A 15514-nucleotide genomic window follows, 5' to 3' on the forward strand; every position below is an offset into this window, starting at 1 on the left:
TACAGTTATAAGAACAAGAAACGAGGTCAACCTGCAACAACCGAAGGAAAAAGAAAAGGTAGAGGACTCGAGCAATTTAGCTTTAAAAGGTTTGTAATATGATACGTGTCTAAGATGGTATTCTAGACCACCCCCATGGCCTGACCCGTACAAGTCTTGAAGCAGAAAGCTTGAACACACGTTGCATGAGGAAGACAAAGTCAATTTTCCATTTGCCAATAAAAATAGTTTTCTCAAGTTAGGCCTCACCCACGTTTCAGTTCAGCATGCATGTTTCCTTATTTATAGTTAGCAAGTTATTTCCTTTCCTATAAATGGTAATCATTGTTGGCATGAATAGTAGGCAGAAAAGTAAATGAAATTGTTATGTTATTTTAGTCTATCTTCTTCATCTTAAATAAATACCAAAAAACTTCTCTATTGGTTTTTGTTTGGTTTCTGCATTTTATTCGCAATTTGCCGATTCTTTTCAATCATATTTTAGATTTTGTTCAGTTTTTATAGACTCCTAACAAAAACCATATTCGTGTGAATTGTGATGCCATGTTATCTACATAAAATATAATAGAAGACGTTCTGAGGTGGTCCCTCCAAAGAGTCTTGTCAATTTTAAGATCACCATCTATGGTCCATAAAATAAAAATAAAAATAAAAATAAAAATAAAAAGACGATTCTGGTGTAATATTTAGATGTCATTTGATACTATTTGTTTCTAATATACTCATTTGGCCCTAATAATAGACATAGTTTTTAGGGTAAATTACACCATTCATCCTTCATGCATGTTCAGTCCCTATTTTCAAAAATTAACTCGCATCGTCTCTATGTTAGTATTTCCTTGCACGGTTAGCCCTTTCGTCGTTAGCCGTTAGTTCTAACCGTTTAAGTGTCTCATGTGCCTTGCACACAAGGATATTTTCGTCTTTTCAGTTATTTTCCTTTTTTGACTTCAACATTGGTAACTAGAAAATAAAGTGGGCCCTAACCCACCTACGCCCCCTTGATATGATGTGTAAAGCATCATCTCCGCCCACTCCACCCGAAATCCATATATCTCTATACCTCTCTCTTTTCTCAACACAATCAGGAACCCAAAATTTCGACCCCATCCACTGCCATCGGAAAACGCTTATGACCACATCTTGCCCACTAGAACAACGTCGATTTGCATCTAAAGCCATGATCCATCGTCGATCTCCATCACTGTCTGCTTTTTCTAAAGTCATGATCAATCGCTGTTTGCTTCTGAAGCCATGATCCATCGCCGATCTGCATCGCCCCTGGAAGCTCAACCACCACCACCAAGAACGACGACGACATGAACGAGTGGTGGCGTCGACGACAACCTTCTTACCTACTACCTATTCTCGAGCCTTCTTCTAATGAACCAAGTTTCTTGCTCCTTGTCGTACCCTTCTTATTGATCGCATGTTTAGGTTACAAGGGAAAACGATTATGACAAAAGGTTTGGGTTTTGGTGATAGTGATTTGTGAATTTCTATCTGGTTTTTTAAGCAAATAGTCATAAACGTATTTTTTTAAAATATCCTTTACCATATTTTATTTTGTGGTTTGAATTTCATATATTAGATTAGTAGTGGTTTAATTTTGAGGCTTGAACTGATATTATTTAAGGTTTGTACTGATGGTAGTTGCAACGACGGATGTCGAAGGTTAACCGGAGGTTAACCGGTGACTGTTGTCATTGTTTGAGAGGAATTTGTCTGAATTTCGTTGATGTAGGTGTGAACATGGTGTTGGAACTTTGAACTAGTATGGGATAAGAATAGTGTGAAAGAAATAAATAACTAAAATATTTAAATAAATAATGAAAACTAATATATAAGAAAGTAAATTAAATAAGGACAAGAGATAAAAATAATAATTTAGGGACCAACCATGCAAATTAACAAAAACCATAAGGACCATATGTGTAATGTACCCTAATATTTAAAAAGGGTTGGACCTGAAAAGAGGAAAACACTTGAACTCAAGAATTAACCGCTAACGAGAATAGGGACTAACTATGGAAAAAAAAAAACTAAAACAAACCCAAAAACGATTCGAGTTAATATTTGAAAATAGGGATTAAACGCATGTTTTGACATATATACAAAGGATGAATGGTGTAGTTCATCCTAGTTTTTACTAGTTTAACGACTTTAGAGATATGCAATTTCACATAGAAGTGACAAATTTATCGCACTTGTTAACCATCCACGGATTAATACCAATAAGCTTTTAAAATATTGCCTAATTGATTATTTAATTAATTTACATAATACACATTTCCATTATAGCATTTTTCATATAGAAAAAGCAAATATAAACAAACCATTACAAGGTCTAAAACGATATTTTTATATGCCATATCTATGACATGTCCGTTTATACTACTTATGAAATGTTGCATGCCATTACTCATGATAATCCGGTCCAATTCGTATAGACATATGATCAAAATAAATGTAAATAAAGAGCGTCATATCTGAATCCAAACTTGGCAATGCTATAGCCTTATGATCAAAGGTAAATAAGTATAACCTTTTATACAACACAATATGTACTTCAAGAATAGAGGTAAAATAGTGCAAAAAATAGACATTAGGCCTACTATGAGCAAATCATTTGCTTAAACTTGGTTTTATCTGCTCCATTATCTCTCAAAAGTGCAGCTCATGTTGTACTGACTTGCAACAAATTTGAGAATATGCAAAAATTGGTTACCATGACGTTTAGCCCAATTTTGCTAGCTCTTAATACTTCAACATTACTTTGGTTAAAACCAAATGACACTAACTTTATTTGCTCAAAAATAAACGCTTTACGAGATTTAAGAGTCTTAGATTTGAACAATATCAAATTTTTTTGGAAATATACCCCAATGGATTGAAAAACAAATTACACCTTAGAAATCATTCAAATAAAACTTCACCATAGAACTCCTCGATCTTTGTGCAAAACTTCAACTCTTCAATCGTTGGAAAATACATAAGGCTTTACAGGAACCATCCCTCGTTGTCTAGGAAAGTACATGTCATGGATCTTTGTTCCCCGCATATATTGATGGTGTAGCTTGGAGGGATCAAACTTGTAGTTCTCTTAACCATGACATTCAACTCTCCTAGAAAACAAGGGATGGTTTCGCTAAAAAGCTTATATGCAACATCTAAAACTTGAAGATGTTTAATACAAAGACCGAGAAACCCATTTTGTGAAAATATGTTCATCCAAAATCCATGGAAGTGTAAGTTTTTCTCCAAACCATTGGGGTATATTTCTAGAAAATTAATAATCACCCAAATCTAAGATTCATAAATCTCGTATATTACTCCAATCTATAAAAAGTTCACCAATAAAATTATCAATCATTAGATTTCAACCAAACTAATACTAATCGCACATGTGATTTGAGCTAAATCTCATGGTTACCAACCTTTGAGTAACAGTAATTCGACCAAATTGCACCTGTTTCGCAATTTAACAAGAATCATATAACCTATTAGAACATGCATAACATTCTTAAAATCCCATTAGTGTAAAATATATATGCTAAACAAAAAGAAAATAGTATTAATAACAGTATCTCTTATTGTAAACTGGTCCAACCGATTTCGAAACAAACACCCAAATAACAAGCTTCAAAACTCAGAAATCAATTACCTGATTCGGAAATATAATTCAGAATTTAAAATAATTCAGATGATTAGTGTGAATTTGAAAACGAAAGAAAGACGATTTACGTCGAAGAAAATTTCAAATTGGTAGAGCGTATGTCGGCACCTTATCCTATGACTATCTGAAACCCTGGTATCAAAGAACGTACCATATCAAATGGGCCAGTAGGGGCTATTAAACTTCAAAGTATTCAACCATTCTTAATGGGCCGCCAACTATAAATCCATTAAGACATGCACCGAGTTATTTGTATCAAAAGCTTTGTATTTGTATAAATTAGATTTTTGATAAATTGTACGGGTGTCGATTCCTCATCTAATCTATAACCCGATTAAATATAAACGGGTTTGGATTAAAATTTCTGACCAACATGTTTATTTTATGGGTTGAGTTGGGTTGTGTGTTTGAGTTTTCGGGTCAATCTATTAACACGAACCCAACCCAATTGTCACCCGTAATAAACATTTAAATAAGTCATTTTAGTCTCTTCCAAATCCCGTATATATTAGTAGTTTCGATTAAATTTTTTGGTTTTTTGGACTTCAAGACATAACCCGTCAAACTGGTTTCGGTTATAGAAAAGTCGGTTTCATTTTATCCTGAAAAAAATCTAGTTTTTTTACTTAAATTTTATGCCAATAAAACATGAACTTCAAATTTCATAAAAAAAACATAGTTTGAACTTTGAATTGCATATGAACTCAAATTACATAAAAACATAAATGTTGAAACTGAAAATACTAGTAATTATAGTTTTGAAATTGGTATTCTTCGTGAAATTGAACGTTTTTAATATGAGAACTCTTCGAAATCACTTTCATCTACTTCGACCATTGGAGATGATAGTTCTTCTGTAAGCTCTTCTTCTTCTTGGATGTGCTCTTTAACAAGCGGTAAAAACGACCATTCAATCCGAACGCAACTTTGTATCGTCTCAACAACATCAAAGTAGTTCTTCAAGCAAACACATACTTCGATCGACTGGACGAAGAATCGTGACCTTCGCTCCGATATGACCTTGCCTCTAAGAGAAAAAAACATATTGTGAAGTTACCTTAGAAGCTTTGAAGGTTTAATCACAGGTCATGGGGACTAGAAGCGAAAATTACAGTTCATTTTTCTTTCCACAAAGCCAAAATGTCAAGGTTGTTAAATTACTCAACGTAAAAGTAGCCTACAAAGTTTGATGTCATATAATTTTCCAATCCGCTACTAGGTGCCAAAGTTCTATGGCGTTTAGTAGCGTCCTTCACCAAAGTGTTATATAGTTGGATATTCGCATCCCAGTCACTTTTAGATAACTAGTATTATACCCGTCCGGTAGCTAGGTTGACCGATATAAAAAATGTATTTATTTTCTTTTCTTTTATAGCATCCTACTTTCATTTGCTTCTATTACAGCATTATACTATGACAAATCTACCGAATTATAGTTATATCACTCATATAAAGTTGTTTATTTTTTTTTATAGGCAATGCATTGGGAGCAAATATGATAAAACGAATATACACAGAACACGCCAAGTTTCTTGTTCTTTATTTTTTTTTTTAAATCAATTTTGTATTAAACTATCAAATTATACTTTTTTAATTACCATGTTATAAAATTTCCAGTTAAATATGTACTCTATATTATGTAAGGTGCACTTTTCTTAATTTTATACTTTACGTTTAATGATAGTCTTTTATTAAATATTGAATGATGGATATCATTTTTAATAGTTTATACTTCAATGTGTCTTTTGCTTTTCATAGATGAAAAATTATGTAGTTTATTTTACTTTTCTAAAAGTATGTTTTATCGTGTTATAGAGATTTAATGTCATTAAAATTAGTTACATAATGCATATCCTTTCTAACTTTAAAAGACTTGGTATTCAATTTTAAAATTTTAAAATTGTAGATTGTTTTTTTAAATGTTCATATTGTTATAGATGATAAAGATTTCATCCAAACCCACAAGGGTCTTACTACTATATTCATCTATTTGATCACGAGTCATGGCTTATGCATAAAAATTTTAATCATTTTTTTTCAATTTAAAAAAAATCCAAAAATATATTAGATAATGTTGGCATTACATACTCACTCAAGCAAAATACTTACGAAAGGTGGTATCAAGTTTACCACTAATCATTTTCTAGTTATGAGGTGGAAATCCAAACCCCAACCTATCGTAGAAGACCATTAACAGAAACCATATTTTTATGTTATTTAATTATTTTTTACCTCTCCCTCTAAGTAGCGTCCTGGTACCGGTACCGGTACCGGTACCGGTACCGGTACCGGTTACCAAACCTTCTGAAATGTTGCTTAAGGTCTACCCAAGTGCCATGTGAGTTTTTGTTTAAATTGTCTTGTTGCATGCTAGAGCAAACGCAGAAAGAACACTAATCTCAATGAATATGGAAATTTTAAATGAAAATGTCACTTTATTTTCTAGAAATCCTTGAAATTTAAGTATTGTCTGATCCATTCCTCGATGATTGCAGTTTATAACAAAGGAAAATTTTCAACAAATAGCAAAACAAAATATAAAGAAAGTATAATGTTCTAATAAGAAAAAATTGAGAGTGCATTGGTATAAATAGTTATAGTGGTTTAATAAGAACTATATTAACAACAAATACATCTCGAGCTTGTTATGTAAGAATCTCATTTTGTTTATAGAAGTAAAGATGATTGTTTCACCTTTTAGGAACTAATATTACAAAATAAGTTATATTCGTCATGCACCAGTAAAGTAACTCCATAAGAGCTTGAACCGACCTTCAATCAAAGAACCATTATCCATAAAACCAAAATTCACCGTCCATCCTCCGTCGCCCGAAGAAATGTATTTGATTTTAGTACCTTCAGTCATACCCCACTGTAGCACCCGAGTCGCCAAGTATGAAGCTAATGACTTAATCTATTTCAATTCAATTTAAAAGGTGATGGAGGGTTTGTGAGTACGATGGGCGTACACTATGTAGGAACTCATTTTTCTACGAACGGTGGATGCAGAAGTAAGATATCTCGAGATTAATCGTGTTTTTGTAAGTATGAACACGAAGAACATATTATGAGTTCATGGAAGAAGGCTAAGAACAAAGAGAGATAATAATAATATTGCATGAAGAACATGGTGGGAGAGAAACTCTCCCTGGGTGGGAGAACCCACCACTTTCTCTCTCTCTAGATTACATGGTAAGAAAAGTGTGCTAGTTTTTTTAAGAGATGACCAACTCTCCCTTTATATAGGAGGGAGAGTATTTACACCATAAATACAATAAAGAAAATACAACCTAACTATCACTCATTATTTGTAGAGCATTTCCATGCTTCAACATTCTCTCTCTAAATGCTTACAATTTTTTAGAGATCCAATAAGTGATACAAGGCTATAATACAGTAATCCGACTAGCAAGTGTGGTAATAAAATGAAACATAGTGAGAACCAAATGCTGAAATGTCTCTGAAACTCTGAAGTGTCTGTGAAGTCTGAAACTGGCCATGAATCTCTAAACAATGAAGGTCTTCGGCTTCAAAACACCACCAATGAAGCAGAAAAGATAAGATCCAAATCTTCAAACCAGTCATAATCACCCGAAGAAGGAGGTCACCATGAACAAATAGAAGATCCAATAAAAGAAACACTTCGGCTTCAAAAAGTCTAAAAAACATCTCGAGTTCTCGAATCATAATACACCAAGATTCTTCAAAGAATAACCTGCTAAAAATGTGAAGCATCCATAAAATGTAGTCTGGATAAAAATAATGTGAGTCCAAAAACATGGTCCAGCAATGCCAAAAATTTGATCCAATGATCAAAAATAAGTGCCACGTCACATTGCCAAAATAATCTTCGTCTTCAACATATCACAAATCCAAACTCGTGAAACCATAAGATCTGAACCGGATGCGAACACAAAATCATCATGTGGTAGAGTCCGAATAATAAATAATCTGAATCGGAAAACATCGAGTAATGCCAAAAATTTGATCCGTTAAGACCAAAAATAAGTGCCACATCGCATCACTAAATAAATAATCGTCTTCAGAAGTCTTCAAAAATCCAAACTCAAACAATCATAATAACCAAATTCGGATGATATTCTCTCCCTATTTTTGATAACCAATGACCGGATATCAAAAATCAACAAATCATCGGATGGAGAGTGTCGGATACCAAGAGCTAAGAGAAGCTCTCCCTAGATGTATGCGGAACAACTTTGTTGATCAATCGTCGTTGTGGTGCAAGTATCACAAAGAATAATATGAAGTCCGACTGCGGTATGGAGTAATCTTCCAAAAATAATCGGCATGAAATGAACCAATGTGACAATCCAAGGGTGCGGTTGTGGCAAAAATTGGTGTTAAATAAAATAATTGGATTAAAAAAATTGGTTTTAATAAAAAATTGGTTTTAATAAAAAAATGGCTAAATAAAATAATTGGCATAAAAAAATATTATTGCAGAATAAACTAATTGGTGTAAAAAAAATTGGCTAAATAAAATAATTGGCAAAAAAAAATATTATTTCAGAATAAGCTAATTGGTGTTTAAAAAAAAATTGGCTGAAATAAAAATAATTGGCATAATTAAAAAAAACTGAATAAAAAAAAATTGTCGTTAAAAAAAATAAGGGGCTGGAAGGAATAAGGGAAGAAGGATAAAAGGTTAAGGAAGAAGGAGGGAGGAGGGGAAGGGCTGAAGGAGGATGGAGAAGGATGGGGGCTGAAGGAGGAGAGGGGGCGAAGTCTGCTGATGGACCGGAGGCAAGAGGAGGAGCCGGAGTCATGGAGGTTCCGGATGTAGGCTGATTGCGGGTCTGGGATTTGACTTCGGATGGAGCATCGTTGCGAAAGGTAAGTAGTTGCGGTCCGAGCTGTGAAGTGCAGCTGCGGTCCGAGAAGTAAGACAAGGTGCGGTCCGATCCGGAGAAGGAAGCCTGCGGTCCGAACTACGGGTCAGTGCCTGCGGATCCGAGGCTGCTGATCCGAGACTGCGGTCAGAGGGCTTAGAAGGCTGCGAGCTTCTCGGCTAGGCTAAGGGGTTGCGGACCAGGTTTAGCTGAGAGGCTGCGGACCAAGGCCTGAGAGGGGCTGCGGGGAGGCTTCTTAGGAGGCTCCGGTAGGCAGTTTTTGGCTGCGGTTCTGGGCTCCGAGAAGGGCTCAATACATGACGAAAAATGCTATTTTTTCATGAAAAATGGTACCGCAAAGGCCATTTATTCATATTTTATTGAGGGAATCTTTTATAAAGCATTTTAAGTCAAAAAATAGTCTTGGGAAGGCAAAGATGAGGAGTGTGCAGGAGGTTTTTTAGGGACAAAAGGTGATGGGATTGGACCATGTCACATGTTTTTTACTTGGGAAGGCAAAAGTGAGTGAATTACTCTTTACCCAAAAGAGCAAAAAGGACAAAGTGCTTTTCACAAACACAATTTACGTCCAAATGGTCTTCAACATTAGATTCACAGTAGGAAAAGTTAGAAGAATAGGAACTTTATACCTCTTGTGAAGAAAAAGTTGATGGGAAAAAATATTATCCACTTCTCTTGAAAATAAGCCCATTAAATTTGTGTCTTCTCATCCAAGAAAAAAGAGCTTCCTGGAACAAATTCTTCAACATTTTGGAGACCACAAAAATAATTTCTTCACCAAATATTTTTCATTTCTTCAACATCAAAAATAATAACTTTTAAGAACATTATTTCCAGCAGAAATTTGAACAAGCAGCAGCAGCAACAATTTATTTTTAACTAAGATTTGAGTCAACCCGGAAGATAGAACTAAGAACGAACTCATAAAAAAAATTCCGGTTTGAAACCCAAATTTTTTTTTTGCTTGCAGAAACACGGAAAAATCACAAGATAATCACCGAACGGGAGTCGTTCCCTTGAACTAGTCGCTTGAACCTTCAAGGTACGGCTCTGATACCAATTGTAGGAACCCATTTTTCTACGAACGGTGGATGCGGAAGTAAGATATCTCGAGATTAATCGTGTTTTTGTAAGTATGAACACGAAGAACATATTATGAGTTCATGGAAGAAGGCTAAGAACAAAGAGAGATAATAATAATATTGCATGAAGAACATGGTGGGAGAGAAACTCTCCCTGGGTGGGAGAACCCACCACTTTCTCTCTCTCTAGATTACATGGTAAGAAAAATGTGCTAGTTTTTTTAAGAGATGACCAACTCTCCCTTTATATAGGAGGGAGAGTATTTACACCATAAATACAATAAAGGGAAAATACAACCTAACTATCACTTATTATTTGTAGATCATTTCCATGCTCCTGTTGGGTTTTGAGCATTCTAACACTCCTATGGTGTACATGCAACCCTATAAACCTTGGATCTATGTTTTCTCTATTATACATGCAAATATTAACTATTCCAAGGTTTCATCCTAACTAGCATATTATGAAGCACCTATACTACAAAGTTCTAGTTAGATGACATACCTTTTGATGTAGCTTGATGTCTTCAAGCTTTAAGAGCTTAGCCCCACTAGTGTGGAAGCCTCAAATGGAATCACAAATCACCAAAACACCTTGGAAGAACTTGAGAGAATATGTATGCACACTAAAATCGGCCCACTCTTATTTTCACACACTTGTTCTAATTTTGTGAGCCAAGGACCCCTTTATATATTATGGAGGATTAGGGTTACATCCATGTAAACCCTAATACCCATGACCTTTCATTTACATAGGATCCATGGGTTAAAAACTCCATGGACCATCCATGAAAGCTTAGCCCAACCTAAATGAACTTGGCCCATTTCATATATATAAGAGTCCATATTTAATTAGTTCTTTTTGATCACTTAATTAATTCTAAATTAATTCTTGATCAATACTAATTAAATAATATGATTCCATATTAATATATTAGAACTTATAATATATTAATATAAATCATAAATATACTATTCTCAAAAGACTATCCATATAAATTGTGCCGGTGAAGTGCAACCCAAATGGACCATGCCGGGTCGGGTCAAGTACATACCAAATATAGTTATGGACTTAGACATTAATCCAACAGTCTCTCACTTGGATAAGTCTAAAACTATTATTGAGTATGACTTCAAAACCTAACTGGCAATCGTAGCTCTTAAAGCCGTTGTCGAACTCTGACCTTGTCAATGACTTGTCCATTAGATAAGGGATCATATATTCCTCCATTCTAGATATCATATGGACTGAGACATGGATTATAATCATTCTCTCTGTCCATTTGTTGTTTCCCGATTTTCGATTTATGATGACTGACTGATTGAACAAATCAAATCAGTCCTGGCTTGGCCAAACACTCACATGTGTCATCGCTAAATCATCGAGGGGCCCACATATATCGCTTTTATCCCGAAGGTAAAAGGAATGGATAAACTTCGACTCATATGGCTTGTTCTACTACTTGTTGAATCATACACAAAGGCACATTTTATAACATCGAGTTACCAATGCGTTTTCGTGCAATGAATGTATAACCAACTCATAGTAACAACTCATATCTCTAGGTTTTAAGAATATAAGATATTATCATCTCATGATCACTCGTGATAAAATCCATGAAGTGATTCAAATGAGCGTGGGTTGAATCCAATACTCAGAACTTATGAGCACTCATGAGTGTTGTAGCACCACTTTGTCCACCAACTTGGACCTCTACAAACCAACCCATGACAGTCTTGATTCATATCTACTTCCAACATATGACCGACTGTGGATGGTTTGAATAACTTAATCATTCAGGAAGAGCGACTTAGTTATTCTGGAAGTCAAAACATGCAAAGTGAAACACAAGAATAAATGAATCAAATATGGTATCAAACCCTATGAATATAAATAAACACTTTTATTTATCACCATACTGATTACTCATTATTCATTGTTTCGATTTTATCAACTTTATACTTGAATTAAAAACACTAGTTGTCCCATGCTCCAAGGATGTACACTATGTTTTTCTTAAACAATAGCTTTGCCATACACCAAGTATGCACTCTATGTTTGTCTATGATCCTTACTTTGTGAAATAAACCAATTGAACATAATTTCAATGATTCTAATTTCACACTCCCAAATCCTTATCGAAAAATGTGAGAAATTCAAATTCCTATCATTTATCGAAATATGTTTAGATTTTAAACTTATATGCACTGACCCTCCTGTAATGAATATGTACAAAGTCACAAAGACTTGTCAACAGTCATTATAAGGTATTCCAATGGAGATCAACTCCATGGAAACTAAGTCTCATATTCAAAGTACATTGCTTTGGACATGCTTCTTGCATTAAGTTTTCTAATCTTACACAGATAACTTCCACCTATGGAGACAACTCCATATTCTCATTTTGACTATCACTTCTGAATAAGAGATGCCTCTTTTCAGAATATATCAATATGGTCCTTCCAAAATTAGCACTATACTTCCAACTGTCCCTGAGCAACCAATCTTTGGTAAACCTCAGATTGTCCTCGACAATTGCTTAATCATTTTAGTCATATCCAATTCTAGACCTTTTCCCTTCTTAATGCCTTTGGGCATTTGGAAAAATTTAGAAATGAAAAATATTATAGCACATGCAATCGATCCTATACCCAAAGCAAATGGTACACGATTCATGATGTCTCACATAAAGACATGATTCTAGACTAGTCTTTTGCTACAATATTTTTATTTGCCATGTTTTCAAAATTTGACTATGAAGAGGGATGTCGTAATCATAATCGAATTTTGAGAACGCAATATATAGAATTTCCTTAAGTTGAAACAATCCAACATGAAATTCATATATATATTCTTGACTAAAGATGATTAAGGTCTCAATCTAAGCCTTTAGAACTGAAATGAAGTATATCCTCTCCCTTAATTATAGCAAAACAACTTTTTCAATCCCTGCAGCCTCACGAATTGAAACTTTTGTTTTCTATAATTAACATTGCTAACTTGCAACACTAACAATAATTATCATGCTCCCACTAACATGATGATTATTAGCATAACACTTATGCTCCCACTAGCTTTGACATGTACTCAGAAATCAGCTGGACTTCTAGAAATCAATACTTTATTGACTTTCTTACCAAAGTTCAGATTTCTAATACGAGATGCTTTGATAAAACTTTATCAAAATCATACACCTTTCCTTAGATAGCATGCATGTGTGTCTAAACAATTTCAGAACTATGAAAAGGGATGCCGTAATCATAGTCTCAATTGTTTAGACCTTTTGCCATCTTCTTCAAATCTACTTGGTGGAAGTGTTTCCTCACCATCATTTTCATGAATTGGAGAGAAACCTTATGACCCTTAGATTTTATGGTGTATGTGTTCTTATCCATGTGAATCGTCAAAACCATAATCACAAGACAAGGATAATGACAAATCCAAACTCATATGGACTGAACTTATGCAATCTTAACTTCTTGCCACCTGGCAGTACAGGGCCTGCCATTGCTTCCAAGTTATTATGCAACCAATTGATAACTTTCAGAACTCCTATGTAAAGCCAACTTTAACAGGAATGGTCACAGAATATGTCAACACGATAGGTTATAAACCTCAAGTCGTGTGCTAGTGAAGAACCTCAGGTTTTATTCTTGATTAGTTCTTGAAATTCTTTTTAGGATCTTTAAGACTCCCACTATCCTCTTGACATATAAGACTATCTTGCCAAATATTCAAGAGATAGTGCGGATTCTTTATCAAGACAAACACTTCACACAATTGGCCTTAGTTGGTCTTTGTTTTATCCAAAACATCACAACTTACCAATTTCAAATGTACAAGAGTAGGACACTTTTACTCTTACATTTGACAAGTGTTTTAAACCTTTCTTTAAGATATGTCACTCAAGTTACAATCTTGGAGTATGACTCTAAGAATTGTTTTGGAACGAAGTATGACTCATCTTCCTGATCTAACCATTTCAACAATTCATGACTCCTCTTCTTAGTCATAAGAATGCACTAAGATGACCTTTAGAGGACTAATTGTGATATGATTTCTAAATCATTAAGATGATCACAAACATGATACTAAAGTACTCTCCCATCTTTTCAGATTTGAGAAACTTTTATCTTTCTGCCTAATTTGATTCTTCCCATTCGTTCTGCCATACATTGAGACTTTTCCAATGTTTCAGAATTATACTTAAACTTGTAAGTATAACCATATTTACTAAACTTTAGTAAATCAAATAGTCTTAACGAGCTTTGTGGTGGACATGACCAGTGCACAAGAATGTGTACTCGATCCCTTTAGTCCTTCACTTGACTCACACATCCATGTGAACAAGTAATTAGTCTTGATTTTCCAATGCTTGAAAGTTCTCATTCATCATACTATTCAACTTGCATGATTCCAAGTTTCGGTCCAATTGAAACTTGGGTGATGAGGAACTTTCTTGATTTGGTAAATTTAGACACTACCACAAATGAAAGAATCAAATCCATTTTTCAATATTGCCGTCAGTGGAATCATATAAGCAACAATTTTCCACAAATGCCATTGTAAGGATACTTCAAATAAATAAAATTAAACAATTTTCTTTTATTTTAAAACTTTGCGGAAAAACTTATCCTTACAATCCACATGGAAAATTGGTGTTATCTATTCCTTAGCAATATATCATAACTTCTTAAGCAACTGCTCAAAATTCTGATGCGATCGAAATCCACCTTCGCGATCAGAATCAACATATACTTCCTTTAAGATTTCTCTCTATTCTTTGATTCTTAAAACATCAACATGTGACCCAGTCACATCATGTAATGAGGATCTCAGAATAGAACTTAACAGAGTTAGATAATGGGCTCTACCTGATGTAGAGTCAAACTTATTGACTTTAACATTCTTGGGTAAATTTGGCAGCTTTGCAATCAACGCCCCTTCCTTTGGCAAAATAAACATATGGAACCTTTGGTAATGGGACTATCTCAGACTTAGCCTTTCTCTTTACTATTTGTTCAACCGGGTTGACTATGGCCAATCCCTTTCCATTGGGAAGAGAATGCTTTTTCTGGATTTCCAGTGTCACCATTGTCACTGTCCATAAAGTTTTTGGGAAGTTGATCTTCTAATCAAATTTGCTTTACTATCGTTCCAAATCATTGCTGATTCAGCAGCACCAAGCAAATAGATATGATCATTAAGGTTCTTGTCATAGTCTGTTTCATAGTAGTCCCACAGGAACTCACTATGTGACTTAGAAAGTGATTGAACATCCAACTTTCTCAAGACTTTGACACCCAACTCTCCCGGCTTGTCAATATGTGACTTCATCTCTAAGATGTGATCACACATAGACCTTGCTTGCCATTAGGGCTTGAGTGACCTTGAACTTGTGGGTTAGGGAGAATAATTGGAGGAGGTGGAGGAAGAGAAGTATGACTTCCATGAGCCAAACTCGGGAAGTCATATTCATTAGGAAAGCTTGGTTTGGGAAGATCGTTGTTGTCTAAACCAGACATCAACAATGGAAGAAATTCACGTAAAGTTGATTTAAGTCCTTCATATAACACCCAATATGATATATTAAGGCTAGGACCCAACAAACTATTTTATAACTTGGAAGAGGGATGTCGTAATCCAAGCTATAAAATATTTGAAGGTAGGTGAATGACGATTCACCAATTTCCACCAAGATAAACGAAATGTATTATTAGGTTTTAATTGGTTTTGAAACTCCTAGATTCTTTTGAGATTCATTGAACTTTTCAATGGCATGTTTCAATCTCGAGTGTGCCCTTCAGGTTTTGTGACTGGGATGCCGAGGATCACAAAACAAGGTGTGAAGTAACCATGCAAATATACTTGGTACCCTTAATAT

General features: G+C 34.7%; 1 long non-coding RNA gene across 1 annotated transcript; it reads right to left on the bottom strand.

Annotated features, from left to right (window-relative positions):
- Nucleotides 1-2490: 2490 nt before the first annotated feature.
- LOC145113286 (uncharacterized) lies at nucleotides 2491-3806 on the bottom strand. Its single transcript, XR_013710758.1, has 2 exons — nucleotides 3665-3806; nucleotides 2491-3469 (listed from the first exon to the last, which is right to left on the bottom strand). It is a non-coding gene; the product is annotated as an uncharacterized LOC145113286 (long non-coding RNA).
- Between the last annotated feature and the right edge of the window lie 11708 nt (nucleotides 3807-15514).

This window comes from Lactuca virosa, chromosome 5, assembly GCF_052849685.1.
Source record: "Lactuca virosa cultivar CGN04683 chromosome 5, Lactuca_virosa_CGN04683_v6, whole genome shotgun sequence".
In the NCBI taxonomy this organism is placed as follows: domain Eukaryota; kingdom Viridiplantae; phylum Streptophyta; class Magnoliopsida; order Asterales; family Asteraceae; genus Lactuca; species Lactuca virosa.